This window comes from Chenopodium album, chromosome 13 (genome assembly GCF_948465745.1).
Source record: "Chenopodium album chromosome 13, dcCheAlbu1.1, whole genome shotgun sequence".
Taxonomy (NCBI): Eukaryota; Viridiplantae; Streptophyta; class Magnoliopsida; order Caryophyllales; family Amaranthaceae; genus Chenopodium; species Chenopodium album.
This window is the reverse complement of record NC_137846.1, coordinates 36,549,115-36,564,524: the sequence shown is the minus strand read 5'-3', so window position 1 is coordinate 36,564,524 and position 15,410 is coordinate 36,549,115. Positions and strand designations below refer to the sequence as shown.

Below are 15,410 nucleotides of genomic sequence, written 5' to 3'. Positions count from 1 at the left end.
TAAGTAGAATTGGGGCCTAAGAATTCATACCTAAGGTGTGATGGTAGAGGTTTGAGCTCTACAATTGGTACACCTTTACCCTCCTTGGGTGAGGCCACTTGCAATGCGTCTTGTCTTGAAATTCCCATACAAATGTGATCATCACTCTCTTCCATGCTCTCATCAATGACACTTTTAAAGAAAGCCATTTCCTTGCCATGCTCACCTATCTTTTCCTTGTTCAACAAAACACACTCAAGTGGATCATTAAAGGTAAGCAAGTGCTCATGCATAGAATTCACAATATCATCCAAGATTTCAACTCTCATGCAATTTTCAAGTGAAGAAGAAGGATATTTCATGCTTTCATTCAAATCGAATTCAATGACTTCTTCTCCAACTTTGAGAGAAATCTTAACACTTTTAACATCAATCATGGCTCCCGAGGTAGCAAGAAAAGGTCTACCAAGTATGATAGGAATATTGGCATCCTCATCCATTTTAAGAACAACAACGTCAATCGGAATTACAAACTTTCCTACCCTTAAAGGAACCTCTTCTACCTCACCTTTTGGGATCTTAATTGATCTATTGGCTGATTACAAGGTAATATTGGTAGGCGAAAGCTCCCCTAACTCAAGTCTTTGATAAACCGAATATGGCATAAGGCTAACACTAGCTCCTAAGTCACACAAGGCATTATCAATTTGCATCTTCTAGATAACACAAGGGATAGAAAATTTTCCTGGATCCTTCAACTTGGGCGACATCTTATTCATAATGATTGCACTACAATTCTCGGTCAAGCTAACCGTTTCCGCCATGTCACAAGTTCTTTTTCCATTTAAGATGTACTTAAGGAATTTTGCATAATTCGGCATGTGGTCAATGACATCGGTAAATGGGAGGGTAAGATGAATTTGCCTAAGCATCTCTATCAATTTTCCATATTATTCATCTAGTTTGTGCTTATTGAACTTTTTGGGGTATGGGAGCTTAGGTTTGATGACTTCTCTCACTTTCTCTTTTTCTTTTTCAATTGGTTTTTCAGCCACATCCTCATTCAAAGAGCTTTTTCCTTCCTCTTCTTCAACCAAAACTTCCTTAGGACTCTCCTTAGCCTCATTCTTCTTAGGCTCTACATTCTCAAGAATCCTACCACTCCTTGTAACTATGGAAATAATTAGTCTCTTAGGATTTACACCTTGAGATGGTAGGGGAGAAGGGCTAGTATGCTCTTTCAAAACATTTGCTTATTGAGAAATTTGATTCTCTAACATCTTACAATGAGCCATCATGTCATTAAACTTCTTATCACTAGATGACATGTAAGTGTTTAACACCTTGATTTGATTTTCAATGACATCCTCCAAACTACTTCTAGAAGAGGATGATTGGGCATAAGAGCTATCATTTTAACTTTGGGCTTTTGGAGTGAAACTGGGTGGGGGACCCCTTTGATTGTTGTTTTAAAAATTGCCCCTATTTTGGTTACTTCAATTGCCCCGATCTTGATTTTGGCCACCTTGGTTTTGATTACCATAATTTTGATTATGGTTCCCATATCCTTGCCCTTGGTTTTGACCACCATAACCTTGGTGGTTATAATTGCCACGGAAACCTTGGTTTCTATAACCACCATTGTGGTTATAATTATCAAAATTCCCATTATGATAGTTCCTATTCCCATTATTTCTTTGATTATCAAATCTAGGTCCAACATTGTTATTAGGCACATAGTTCACATGTTCATTCTCGTTGCCAACATAATCATCACATCCATCAAAAGAAGCATTAGGACAATTTGAAACATCATGGTCATATGATTCACATAAATCACAAAACACATAACCATTAGACATGTTGCTAGAAGGGAGAAGGGGATTTTAGTTAGGAAATGTACCTCTCCCCTTAATTTAGGCGGGGAGAATCGGTGCTTGAGATGAAGCACTCTCAAGTTTGCCTTTGATAAAGGTCACTTCCTTCCCTAATTCTGAGATTTGTGAGGACAAGTTGTTGATGGCATTGATGTGATCAACCGAGTACACTGAAGCACCACTTTTGCTTGTTGTTTCACACTCATCATCTTGCCAATCAATATAATGCCTCACTACATCTTCAATGAAGTCCACCACTTCCTCCTCCGTCTTGTTCATTGTTCCCGCTCCCATATCAAGGCAAGATTTTCCTCGAGGGCTTAGACCTCCATAGAATATTTGGATGATTTGTTAGGTAGGAATCCCATGGTGTGGGCACTCTCTTTGGTATTCCTTATACCTCTCCCATGCCTCACAAAGACTTTCATTGGGTTTTTACTTGAAGCTTTGAATAAGAGCTCTCGCTTCGGCCGTTTTCTTTTGAGGATAGAACCGAGACAAAAACTCCTTAGTCACTTCATCCCATGTCCTCAAGGAGTTTGGTTTTACCTCCTTGTCCAACCACTCCAATGCACGTCCAATGAGAGAGAAAGGGAAAAGCTTAAGGCGAATAAACTTCTCGAACTCCTTAAGATGATTGAGGGTACTCTCATGCTTTGCACCACTATATTGACGCCTCTCTATCAAAGTAATCATGGCTGGTCGAATCTCAAATTCGGTTGCCGGTGTCGTAGGTAGAGCAATCCCACTCTCATACCTATAGGCTCCCGGAACTCATAGCTCCTTCAATGCCACTCTAGGATTTTCTCCTATGCTTGCTTGTTCTTCTTCTCGCGGTTCTTCTTCACTTGGAGGGTTAGAACTCAAAGAACGTCTAGCAACTCTTATCCTTGTAGTTGTCCTCTCAACTTCCAGATCAAATGGCACTAGAGAACGACCGCATGCTCTATGCATACAATCTCAAAAGAAACAATTAGTAGCACGGATACAAATATAGCCTAAAAGAAATAAAATCTTTTTGTATTTTTCAAATAAAATGGAATAGACTCAATCAACAATAGTAAATAATCATGCCATTCCCCGGAAACGGCGCCATTTTTGACAAGGGGTAAACATAGGTCGTTGGTAACTAAGTTTCCCGATCAAAACAAAATTTGTACAACCAAACCCAACCCTAGGTATAGTGTTAAGTACGGGTCGAACCCAAGGGAATGTGGTATTTACTAAGGTCTCAAGATAAGCTATTCCAAAACTTAAATGAGGGTTGGTCTAGCAAACCTAACAACGCAATTAAACGAATACAAGAATGTTATAAAGGAAGCTACGGAGTTGGGATCCACATGCACTCATGAAAATCACATTAATTGGGAAAGAAATCGATTAAGCATACAATGCGAGGGAAAGCAACAAATGCAATCAAAATCACTCAAGGAGCTATTTCCTAGGGTCAAGATAGATGCCTCTACAAATGACTTCAAAGGAAAATCGCAAATTAAGATCAATAGATAATAATAGCTTCCAAATCAATTTTTCGTATCAATGAAAACTATTATGCAATCTAGCTTGATACTTAAAGTTGATCACTCCTCAAGATATCAAACAGATGCACAAATTTCATCAACCAATTTAATCACAATGATGATCAATCAAAATCTCCCAATTAACCATGAATTTTAACTCATACATGCTTCACCCTATCCCTATCAAGTAATCTACTCACTACACATTGCAAATTTGAACAACAAAACTAATCTAATCACAAATTTCATCATCAACATATAGTAATCAAAATACGCTCAAACTTATCAAAAATCAAATCAAACAAACACCAAATAATTCAATCAAAATCAAGAATCAAATATGAAATTGCATTAAAGAGTAAAGAATTCTTACAAAACTTTGATCAAAATCAAAGAGGAAGAAGATTGAAATTAGCATTCATCAACATCACCAAGTTTCTCTCTCTAAAATCTATGAACAAAACCTCCAAAATCAAGAGCTTATCTCTCTAAAATTCTAATCAAAATCTAATTCAATTCTCGTGTAATAATTTTTCTAGAAATGAAGGAAATTTATATATAGTAAAACTAACTAAGGAGAAATTAGTTAGACGTCCAAAATAAGCCTCAACTGGCTTGGCCTCTCATCCCTTAGTGTGGCCGCAACAAAATGGGTACGGAACAGGGGAAAGGGAGCTGCACGGTCGCGCCAGCCACTTGCGCGGCCACTCCTCCCTCGCGCATGGCCGCGCTTGAGAGCAGGGGAGATAGGCTTCGTGCGCTCAATGATGCTCCCGTGCGTTCCACATGATGCATGTTGGGGAGGCGGTCACTTGAGGCCTTTACGGTGGGTTCAACACCGACTTTTGATGTCCACGCGGCATGAGAGCGCGACCTTTAAGACTTAGCTTATGCAATCCTTTGCTTTTGAGCTTCATGAAGAGGAACCGGGTTGCATCTTTGGCTTTGTATGTCCCAAAAGAACGCCAATGAGCTTCTTGAACATAACCATTCTCCTAAAATCAAAGAAAAACAAACAAGTAAAGGGGAAAATGCAAAATAAACTAAGAAATGCAAGAAAGTAAGGAAACGACTAAAGAAAATGTAAAATAAAGAAATTACAAGTAAAACTAGAGAAAAAGAGATAAAAGAGAAAGCAAATGAAAAATCATCCTAAAAGAAGCTAAATGAGTGCCATAAATGACACTCATCACACACTAGGAAAGCGGCCTCCCCAGCGGGCAGCAATGGGGAGCCCCCTAGGTGTGACCGAGCTGGTGCCATAGATGGGAATTACTCGTATAACCAGACCTTTGATGACAAGAAAAGCTTAAGAGTAAGCAAAATCCGACACGCAAAATCCTACTTGGAGTAAAAATAGAGTATGCATCTACGATCTTCTAGAAACTGTAATGAGTGATCTCCTCCTCAAAGCTTCGGTATCGGCAGGCAAGTCGCAGCCCGAGTAGAAAGTCGGCATAGGTCAAGCTGGCTCAATCAAAAGTCCTGACCAATCGAAGGTTGTGGAGAGAAGGAAGGTAGTTGAGTAGCGCTCGACTACCCTTGTCAAGAGAGAAAGTCCCTGATAAAAGATTAAAACAAAGATGTGCACCCGCTGCTCCGGAGTGGTCGCATTAGCTCGAAAGGCCTCTACCAGCAAAGACCGACGGACAGACCAATTACTGGTCCGTACTAATCCAGTCTTAGATATCCCCTGAACGACAATAGGACCCAGCAGCTCGTAAACCTCTGGCGAAGCAAGGGTAAGATCCCTACCGAGAGGAACTTTAGTAGACCGGAACTCTAGTCCGGTAATAATGGAGAAGTCGAGAGGGGTGACCGTCATCTCACCCAAAGGAAAGTGGATAATGTTGGTGGTGTCCCAGAAGAATTCCACCAACGCTCGGACCAAGTAACAGCTCAACTGCAAAGGCTGAAGTGCCAACGCAGCCTAGAAGAAGGGAATCAAGCCACATGACTCCCAAAGCGCAAGCAGCTTCGGGTTATCTTGAAAGTAAAGCTCGTACAACCGCCTAATGTCAGGGTTGCTTAAGGCATTGCAACGAACCCGATCATCAGCAACGCCTCATCGTACGCGTTCCGAGATGTGATGGACAGACGAGAAGTAAAGAGTGTGTCCATCCACTCAAGGACCACCCTTAGAGTGGTGGAAGTACCCTCACCCATTTCGACGGGCTCGTCCTCTCGGTGAACCCCATGAGAGCGTGAGTCGTAACCTCGACGTCGAGCTATACTAATTATATTGAACACATAAGGACAATAAATTAAAGGTTCTATAGTATCTAGAGTTCGCCTAGCCGCATGATACTATGTTTGTCAAAAAACAGAGTACGAGCACTGAAACAGAGCATGTTTTTTTATTCGAGCAATACAAGATTTTTTGAGCAACCAAACAGTTTCTTGCAATACTATGACAAATATTGTGACAAATTAAGCACAAAAATCAAGCAAGAACATGTAGAACGAGTCACATTATGCTCGCGACTCAAGGTGTTCAAAAATGGCAAATCGCTCAGTTCTTCACCAAATTTAGCCAAACAAGTTTCAAAATACTCACAAAGAAATATACAAACATAAAAAAGCAATTTCATGGCAAGAAATTCAACAAACAATGCAAAATAAAGCATGTTTATTTTCGGATTTTTAGGAAATTCGCAAAGAACATGCTCGAAATTCTTCCAAATTAGGAGGAGTTGGAGCAAAACTTACATAGATCGGCAAACTAGAGATAAGAGCGTCGATTTGCAAAAAGTTTTAGTGAATTTCATTGCGAAACGAAGGAGAATGAGTGAGTTGAAGTTTTCGGCGAATTCGAGCAAGAAATCCAACAACTCGCCGAAATGAAGAAGAAGGGGTTTAAATCCGAAAAAACGCAACTCTATTGCGACGCGATAACGCTGTCACGACACGATACGCCTGACGCGTTGCGACAGTACATGGCGGCACGCGTTGGACTTTTTTTCTTCAGCGATGCAATTCCTGGGCCCCATAAGCAGTTTCTGTTGACCTGGTTCAGCATTTTAGGTTCCTTAGTGTAGACACCTGATTGTGTCTCCCCAAAAACCAAACCAAGTGATGAGTACTTTTCACGTCATGATATCGAGTAAGGTGAAATGTGAAAAAGTCTCGTGAATCCCCATGTTTTTAATAAAAATATTCCTTTCTGTTTTCGAAAATCATTCATTTCGTATCCTATTTATGAAAAACGTCCAATCCAGTTTAGTATAGTCCATAATCAGGGTCCAATAATTTTGTAGTTGGATGGAGGTTGAAAGATCTTTTTAACGATATATTATCAGCCCAATTCCGAGTTATAACGAGGAAGTTATGGTAAAAATACTAAACTATGGGTCTAAAACTAGTTTTATGTGCGACCTAATGATCATGTGGAGGGTCCATTAATCTTAATTATATTCCTAAACAAATTAGAATTAATTAGAAGCTTCTATAAGTTTCTAAAAGATCTTAACTATCCTTTTTGAAAAGATAAGATTAAAGAGTTTGAAATTGAATAAAACTCCTCTTTTTTAAAGTCCTAATTCTATTTGAAATGAAAGACGTTCAAAGACATTAAGATATTATCTTCGTGCCTTATAATTTTTATCCAAATCTTATATGGTTGGATAGCCCTTGAAATTATCTTTCCAATGATAGATTATAGAAAAATTTGTTAATTACGACCTCTAAAAGGGGGTCTTTGTGAATTACTACCCTTAAAAAAAAAGTTGTTAATTAAAACTACTTAATTCTAGTGATTGCTACCCTTTTCCCTAATCAGCCCCTAATTAGGTGATTTAATCTCTTAATGATATCATTATCTTGCTAATTTATAATTAGTTGCTTTTAAGCCATGATTAATTAAATAAACCCTAACACCACCTTTAAACCACCACTGCATCACCTCCGACAGCCCCTTACCCCATCCCCACCATCTCCGGCAGCCCCCTTACACTATCCCCACCATCTTCGGCAGCCTACCCCCGCCCCAGCATCCACCCCACCTCTAAAACACCTATTGCACCACCTCTAAACCCCCAACATTCCCTCCCACCCTCGAAAAATCCCTCATCCCCAACCGCTGGTGACCCTAACCCCCTCTCCTTTGCCAGAGAACCCTATTAGGCCCTCCCTAAGCCTCCTTCACCCCCTTCCCCCCTTAATGACCACCTTAAAGTTCCAAAATTAAAACCCTAAAGCCCTAAAATTGAAACCCTAGGGTGGTGATTAGGCGGAAAGGGATAAACACAGATTGGGGATGGTCGAGCAAGGTTTTCCGGCGAGGGGTAAAGGGTTAGGGCCCCCGCGGGTGAGGGGGGTATCGTGAAAGGGAGGTGGTTTTAGGGTGGGTAGATGGTGGTTTTAGGGTGGGCAGATGGTGGTTTTAGGGTAGGGACCGAGAAAGGGGTGTTGTCATGGTGGGGAGTTGGAGGAGGTAGGTTCGATAGTGGGTGGGGGGTGGCCGGAGGTGGTGCAATGGTGCTATGGAGGTGGTTCTAGGGTTTAATAAATTATTTAAGGTTTAAAAGCAACTAATTATAAATTAGCCGGATAATGATATCATTAATAGATTAAATCATCTAATTAGGGGCTGATTAGGGAAAAGGGTAGCAATCACTAGAATTTATTAATTTTAGGGGTAGTAATTAACAACTTTTTTTTATAGGGGTAATAATTCACAAAGAGCCCTTTTTTGAGGTAGTAATTAACAAATTTTCCTGAATTATAATATTAATTTCGAGCTATAACAAAAAAGATATGAAAGAAATACGAAACTCTATCCAAAACTGACACCCTTCCACTATTTCGGCCACATCTTTTATTCTACAAAAGATTTTAATCTGATTCTAATTGGGTTAGAAAGTAGGATTCAAGAGCTTTCCAATGACATATTATATGCCTTATTTTGACTTTTGGATAAAAAAATGTGATAAAAACAAAATCCGCAAAAAATTGTTTTATCATGCCGCGATAGAGCTATCGTGATGCGATAAATCTATCGCCACACGATAAAAGGAATTTTAATCCGATTCGAATTCTGACTCTTTTCTAATCGTTTTTGGTCATTTTTCTCTATAAATAGGGACGATTTTCTTCGTTTTCAATTCATCAACAATCATCTCTTCTACCTTCCAAAGCTAAAACTTATTCTTTATTTCTTTCTCTTAATTTTCTAAGCCTAGTATAAACACATCCCTTTGATTTTTCTTGATTTGATCACCATTCCATAATCACGAGACTTAGATACACTTACCCAAACTCGAAGTTGCCTTAGACCTCGACGTGAAAGGTTGATAGTTATGAGGGTTTGGTCCCAAATCTAATTTCACTTAATATTATTTTTATTATTTGATTTAATATTTACTTGAAATTACTAACGTGTGTATTGTTTTGATAGAAAAAGGTATGAGGCATCAAAGTAAGTAATTAGATTACTGCTTAATTATTCTTATGATATAGAAATCATGCTTAGATTATTTTAGTAATTCCTAGTATCATGATTAAATTAATTCCTATTTTCTTATATCATGTTAGTATCATATTAGGGCTAAAACATTGATCTATAATGTTTAGTGACATGATAGGATTTGTTATTAATCATGATAGTATCATGCCTAGGATCTTGCTAATACTATTATGTTTTGATGAGATTATTATGATGATGATTGTTGTGTCAAATTATATATAATTTAACGTAATATGTTAATTAACGAATTATTTCATGTTATTTGTTGAAAAACGAATGATTTCGTGTTATTTGTTAATTAACGAATTATTTTCACGTTATTTGTTAATTAGCGAATTATTTTATATTATTTGTTAATTTACAAATATTTTCATATTATTTGTTAATTTACGAACAATTCATATATAATTTGTTAATAATTATATGATGCTTGATATCATGGTTATTGCTTGATCACGCCCTCTCTTGCATGATTAAAGGGAATTTGCACTTGAAATCACACTTAATTAGATAATTAATAATATTATTTAGGTTAATATAATTTTAATCCGAGTGATCGCCAATAATATATTTATTAGTGCATTAATAATCAACCAACATAAATTAACAGGTTTAAGGCTAACCTATTGATTGTATGTTGATCGGAAAGCGCACATGAATATGAGTAGAACAAAGTAGAAGTCTATTTAGGGAAGGTTCAATCTCTTTTAGGTTGGATTTGTACCTTAATCCCTGAATATCCAATCATGGTTGAAGACCACTATGGAGTTAGCGATCTCTTGGATCGTGAAGGGGTGTAACCTTCACCTCGTGAACGGTTTACAAGTTCTTGAAACTTGTTGGCGACACTTTTGCTCTACCTTCCTTCCCTTTGGAAGCCACCATGCTTAAGTGTATGATTACATTGGGGCTCAAGTGTGGGATGCTTGACATATTCCCTACAATTTTTTGGCGACTCCACTGGGGAGGATTTCTATTTTAATTCCTAAAATTTATTTTAGTAATAATTTAGAATGAGTGGATGAGACTTGAAACATTCTAAGTATTCATGTGCGTAATTTTGATTGACATTAATAGCATAAGCATAAAAAGGTCCGCATTGGAAAGGTCATCCGTAATGGGTCAAAAACATAGGCTTTTTACACTTAGGAAATTCGGGCATTATATTTCACAACTAGAATCGAAAAAATGTTGCGAAAATCGAAAAATTTTAAGAACATAGAAAGCTGATGAGTGTCATTTATGGCACTCACTTAGCCTCTTTTAGGATGAATTTTCATTGTTTTTATGTCTCTTTTATCTCTTTTTCTTTAGTTTTACTTGATATTTCTACTTTTTGTTTTCTTTAGTTGTTTTCCCATTCTCTTGCATTTCTTGGTTTATTTTGTTTTTTTTTCTTCTTTTATTTGTTAGCTTTTCTTTGATTTTAGGAGATTTGTGACATCTAAGGAACCAAATGTCCTTTTCTCGGGATTTGCAAAGCTTATGGTGCAAGCTGGTTCCTCCCCTTGAAGCTAAAAAGTGAAGGATTGCAAATGCCAAGTCTTCAAGGCCGCGCTCTCATGCTGCGTGGGCATCAAAATCAGTGTTAAACCCACCGTGAAGACCTTTGGAGACTTTCACCCCAACATGCATCAAGTGGAGCGAATAGGAGCATCAACGGACGCACGAGAAGGAGGTTCCCTGTTCCCAAGTGCGGGTGCGCACGAGGGCTGCGGCCATGCAGGTGGGAGGTGCGGCCACGCATCCTTCCTCCCCCTGTTCCGTACCCATTTCATTGCGGCCGCGCATGTAGAGGAGAGGGGGCTCGCCTATTGGGGTTCTCTTTAGACGTTTAACTAACTCCTCTGTTAGTTTTACTATATATAGAATTTCTTCATTTCTAGAGAGAGAAGCGCTTAGATTAGACTTTTTATTCGATTTTTAGAGAGAAAAGCTCAAATTGGGGAAACTTCTGTTCTTAGATTTTAGAGAGAGAAACTTGGTGAATTTGATGAATGCTACTTTCAATCTTCTTCCTCTTTGATTTTGATCAAAGTTTTGTAAGGATTCTTTACTCTTCAATGCAATTTTATGTTTGATTCTTGAATTTGATTGAATTACTTGTTATTTGTTTTATTTGGTTTTTGATAACTTGTATATATTTTGATTACGATGTTAATGATGAAATTGATGATTAGTTTAGTTTTGCTATTCAATTTTGCAATGTGTAGTGAGTAGATTACTTGTTAGGGATATGGTGAAGCATGTATGAGTCATAATTCATGGCTAATTGGGGGATTTTGATTGATCAACATATTGATTAAATTGGTTGGTGAAATTTGTGCATGTGTTTGATATCTTGAGGAGTGATCAACCTTAACTATCAAGCTAGATTGCATAATAGTTTTCATTGATATGAAAAATTGATTTGGAAGCTATTATTATCGATTAATCTTGTTTTACGATTTTCCTTTGAAGTCATTTGTAGAGACATCTAGCTTGACCCTAACTCTTTAAGTGATTTTGATTGCATTTGTTACTTTCCCTCACATTGTTCGATTAGTTGAATTCTTGCCCAATTAGTATGACTGTCATGATTGCATGTGGATTCTAATTCCCTAGCATCCTTAATATCGTTCTTGTATTCGTTCAATAGCGTTGCTTAGTTTGTTTAGACCGAACCTTACCTAGATTTCGGAATATCTTAACTTGAGACTTTAGCTTGTACTACATTCCCGTGGGTTCGACCCTAACTTACCTCTATACTTAGGGTTGGGTTTGGTTATAAAATTTTGATTTGATCGGGGATACTTAGAAATCAAAGACCTAGGTTTCACATGCGTAAAAAATGGCGCCGTTGCCGGGGAATGACATGGTTATTTGTTATTGTTGATTGAGTCAATTCCAGTTTAATTGAAAAATATAAAAAGATTTTCTTTCCTTTAGGCTACATTTGTAGCTGTGTTATTAATCTTTTCTTTGAGATTGTATGCGTAGATCTTGTGTTCGTTCTCTATTGCCTTTCGATTTGGAAATTGAAAGGAAAATCACAAAGTTGAGAGTTGCTAGACGTTCTCCAAGGCAAGAAGAAGAGCAAGTCATCATGGGAGATAACCATAGAGTGACATTGAAGGAGTAGGAGTTTCGGGAGCCTATAGGTATGAGAGTGGGATTGCTCTACCTACGACACCGGCAAACGACTTTGAGATTCCGGCCATGATTACTTTGATAGAGAGGCTTCAATATAGTGGTGCAAAACATGAGAGTCCCTCAACCATATTAAGGAGTTCGAGAAGTATTGTAATACCATCAAGGTGAATGGGGTTTCTCAAGAGTTTATTCGCCTTAATCTTTTCCCTTTCTCTCTCATTGGACGTGCATTAGAGTGGTTGAACAAGGAGGTGAAACCAAACTCCTTGAGGACATGGAATGAAGTGACTAAAGAGTTTTTATCTTGGTTCTATCCACAAAAGAAGACGGCCGAAGCAAGAGCTCTCATGCAAAGCTTCAAACAAAAACCCAATGAAAGTCTTTATGAGGCATGGGAGAGGTATAAGGAATACCGAAGAGAGTTCCCACACCATGGGATTCCTACCTATCAAACCATCCAAATTTTCTATGGTGGTCTAAGCCCTCGAGGAAAATCTTGCCTTGATGCGGGAGCCGGAGGACCAATAATGAACAAGACGGAGGAGGAAGTGGTGGACGTCATTGAAGATGTAGTGAGGCATTATATTGATTGGCAATATGATGAGCGTGAAATAACAAGCAAAAGTGGTGCTTCGGTGTACTCGGTTGATCACATCAATGCCATCAACAACTTGTCCTCACAAATCTTGGAATTAGAGAAAGAAATGACCTCTATCAAAGCCAAACTTGAAAGTGCTTCATCTCAAGCACCGATTCATCCCTCCAAAAATAAGGGGAGAGGTACATTTCCTAACTCAAATCCCCTTCCCTCTTCTAGAAACATGTCTAGTGGCTATATAGTTTGTGATTTGTGTGATTCATATGACCTTGATATGATGCTTCAAATTGTCCTAATGCCTCTTTTGATGGATGTGATGATTATGTTGGCAATGAGAATGAACATGTGAATTATGTGTCTAATAACAATGTTGGAACTAGATTTTATAATCAACGAAATAATGGGAATAGGAACTATCATAATGGGAATTTTGATAATTCTAACCACAATCGGGGTTATAGAAACCAAGGAAACCAAGGTTTCCGAGGCAACTATGACCACCAAGGTTATGGTGGTCAAAACCAAGGCCAAGGATATGGGAACCATAATCTAAATTATGGTAATCATAACTAAAGTGCTCAAAATCAAGGTCGAGGCAATTAGAGTAACCAAAATTGGGGCAATTTTCAAAATAACAATCAAAGGGGTCCCCCACCAGGTTTCACTCCAAAGGCTCAAGGTCAAAATGATAGCTTTTATGCCAAATCATCTTCTTCTAGAGGTAGTTTGGAGGATTTCATTGAGAATAATCAAGGTGTTGAACACTTACATGTCATTTAGTGATAAGAAGTTTAATGACATGATGGCTCATAGTAAGATGTTGGAAAATCAAATTTCCCAATTGGTAAATGTATTGAAAGAGCATGCTAGCCCTTCTTCCTTACCATCTTAAGGTTTAGATCCCAAGAGACCAATTAATGCATAGTGACAAGAAATGGTAGGATTCTTGAGAATGTAGAGGCTAAGGAGAGTGAGGCTAAGGAGAGTCTTAAGGAAGTTTTTGTGGAGGATAAGGAAGGAAAAAGCTCTTTGAGTGAGAATGTAAATGAAAAACCAATTGAAAAATAAAAAGAGAAATTAAGAGAAGTTATCAAACCTAAGCTCCCATATCCCCAAAAGTTCAATAGGCCCAAACTAGATGAACAGTTTGAAAAATTCATAGAGATGCTTAGGCGATTTCATCTTACCCTTCCATTTACCGATGTCATTGACCAAATGCCGAATTATGCAAAATTCCTTAAAGGACATCTTGAATGGAAAAAGAACTTGTGATATGGCGGAAAAGGTTAGCTTGACCGAGAATTGTAGTGCAATCATTATGAATAAGATGCCGCCCAAGTTGAAGGATCCAGGAAAATTTTCTATCCCTTGTGTTATCTAGAAGATGCAAATTGATAATGCCTTGTGTGACTTAGGAGCTAGTGTTAGCCTTATGCCATATACAGTTTATCAAAGACTTGAGTTAGGGGAGCTTTCGCCTACCAATATTACCTTGCTATCAGCCGATAGATCACTTAGGATCCCAAAAGGTGAGGTAGAAGATGTTCCTTTAAGGGTAGTAAAGTTTGTAATTCCGGTTGACTTTATTGTTCTTGAAATGGATGAGGATGCCAATATTCCTATCATACTTGGTAGAACTTTACTTGTTACCTCGGGTGCCATGATTGATGTTAAAAGTGTTAAGATTTCTCTCAAAGTTGGAGAAGAAGTCATTGAATTCGATTTGAATGAAAGCATGAAATATCCTTCTTCTTCACTTGAAAATTGCATGACGGTTGAAATCTTGGATGATATTGTGAATTCTATGCATGAGCACTTGCTCACTTCTAATGATCCACTTGAGTGTGTTTTGTTGAATAACAAAAAGATAGGTGAGCATGACAAGGAAATGGCTTTCTTTGAAAGAGTCATTGATGAGAGGATGGAAGAGAGTGATGATCACATTTGCATGGGAATTTAAAGTCAAGATGCATTTCAAGTGGCCTCAACCAAGGAAGGTAAAGGTGTTCCAATTGTAGAGCTCAAACCTCTACCATCATACCTTAGGTATGAATTCTTAGGCCCCAATTCTACTTATCCCGTTATTGTTAGCTCCTCCTTGAGTGAGAGTCAAGCTCAAGAGTTATGTGGTGTTTAGAGAAGGCACCAAGGTGCTTTGGGTTATACAATTGATGACCTCAAAGGTATAAGCCCGACTTTATGTTCACACCATATCACTCTTGAGGAGGGCGCCTCACCTAGCATTGAAAGGTAACGAAAGCTATACCCTCAAATAGGGGAGGTAGTTAAGAAGGAAATCACTAATCTATTGGATACGGGAATCATATTTCCCATCTTTAGCTCTAGATGGGTTTCCCCGGTCCACGTTGTCCCTAAGAAAGGAGGCATGACCGTTGTAGGAAATGAGAGAGGTGAGCTCATTCCTACAAGGACGGTCACGGGATGGCGAATGTGTATAGACCATCGACGTTGATGCGTGGTAATCTAGGTCGTTGAAAACTAAAGCACCACCAATCAAACAATTGAGAAAGTCAAACTTATTCCTAGTATAGGACAAGTCCGAGTCAAACCACGAGGAATGAGAGGGAGAATGCTATAGTATATGGTCAAGCTACTTCAAAGAATGAGAGGTGAAGTGAATTGAATTGTAACTAAGGTATCAACTAGCTAATCAAGTCAAAGAAAATCAATATGCTAAACACTAGGGATTAAGGTTCCACATGCAAGCTCAATGACTATGCCAATCGATGAAGAACTCAATTGATTCAAACGTTGCAAAGGACAAACAATAGTTGCAATTAATAGAATTCAAGAGCTATTTCCTATAAGTCAAGCTAGGG

At 38.3% G+C, this 15,410-nt stretch overlaps 2 pseudogenes; one reads left to right on the top strand and one right to left on the bottom strand.

Annotated features, from left to right (window-relative positions):
• Positions 1-2,217: 2,217 nt before the first annotated feature.
• Positions 2,218-2,331, top strand: LOC145577228 (small nucleolar RNA R71; annotated as a pseudogene).
• Positions 2,332-12,313: 9,982 nt separating this feature from the next.
• On the bottom strand, positions 12,314-12,411 carry LOC145577230 (small nucleolar RNA R71; annotated as a pseudogene).
• Positions 12,412-15,410: the final 2,999 nt, after the last annotated feature.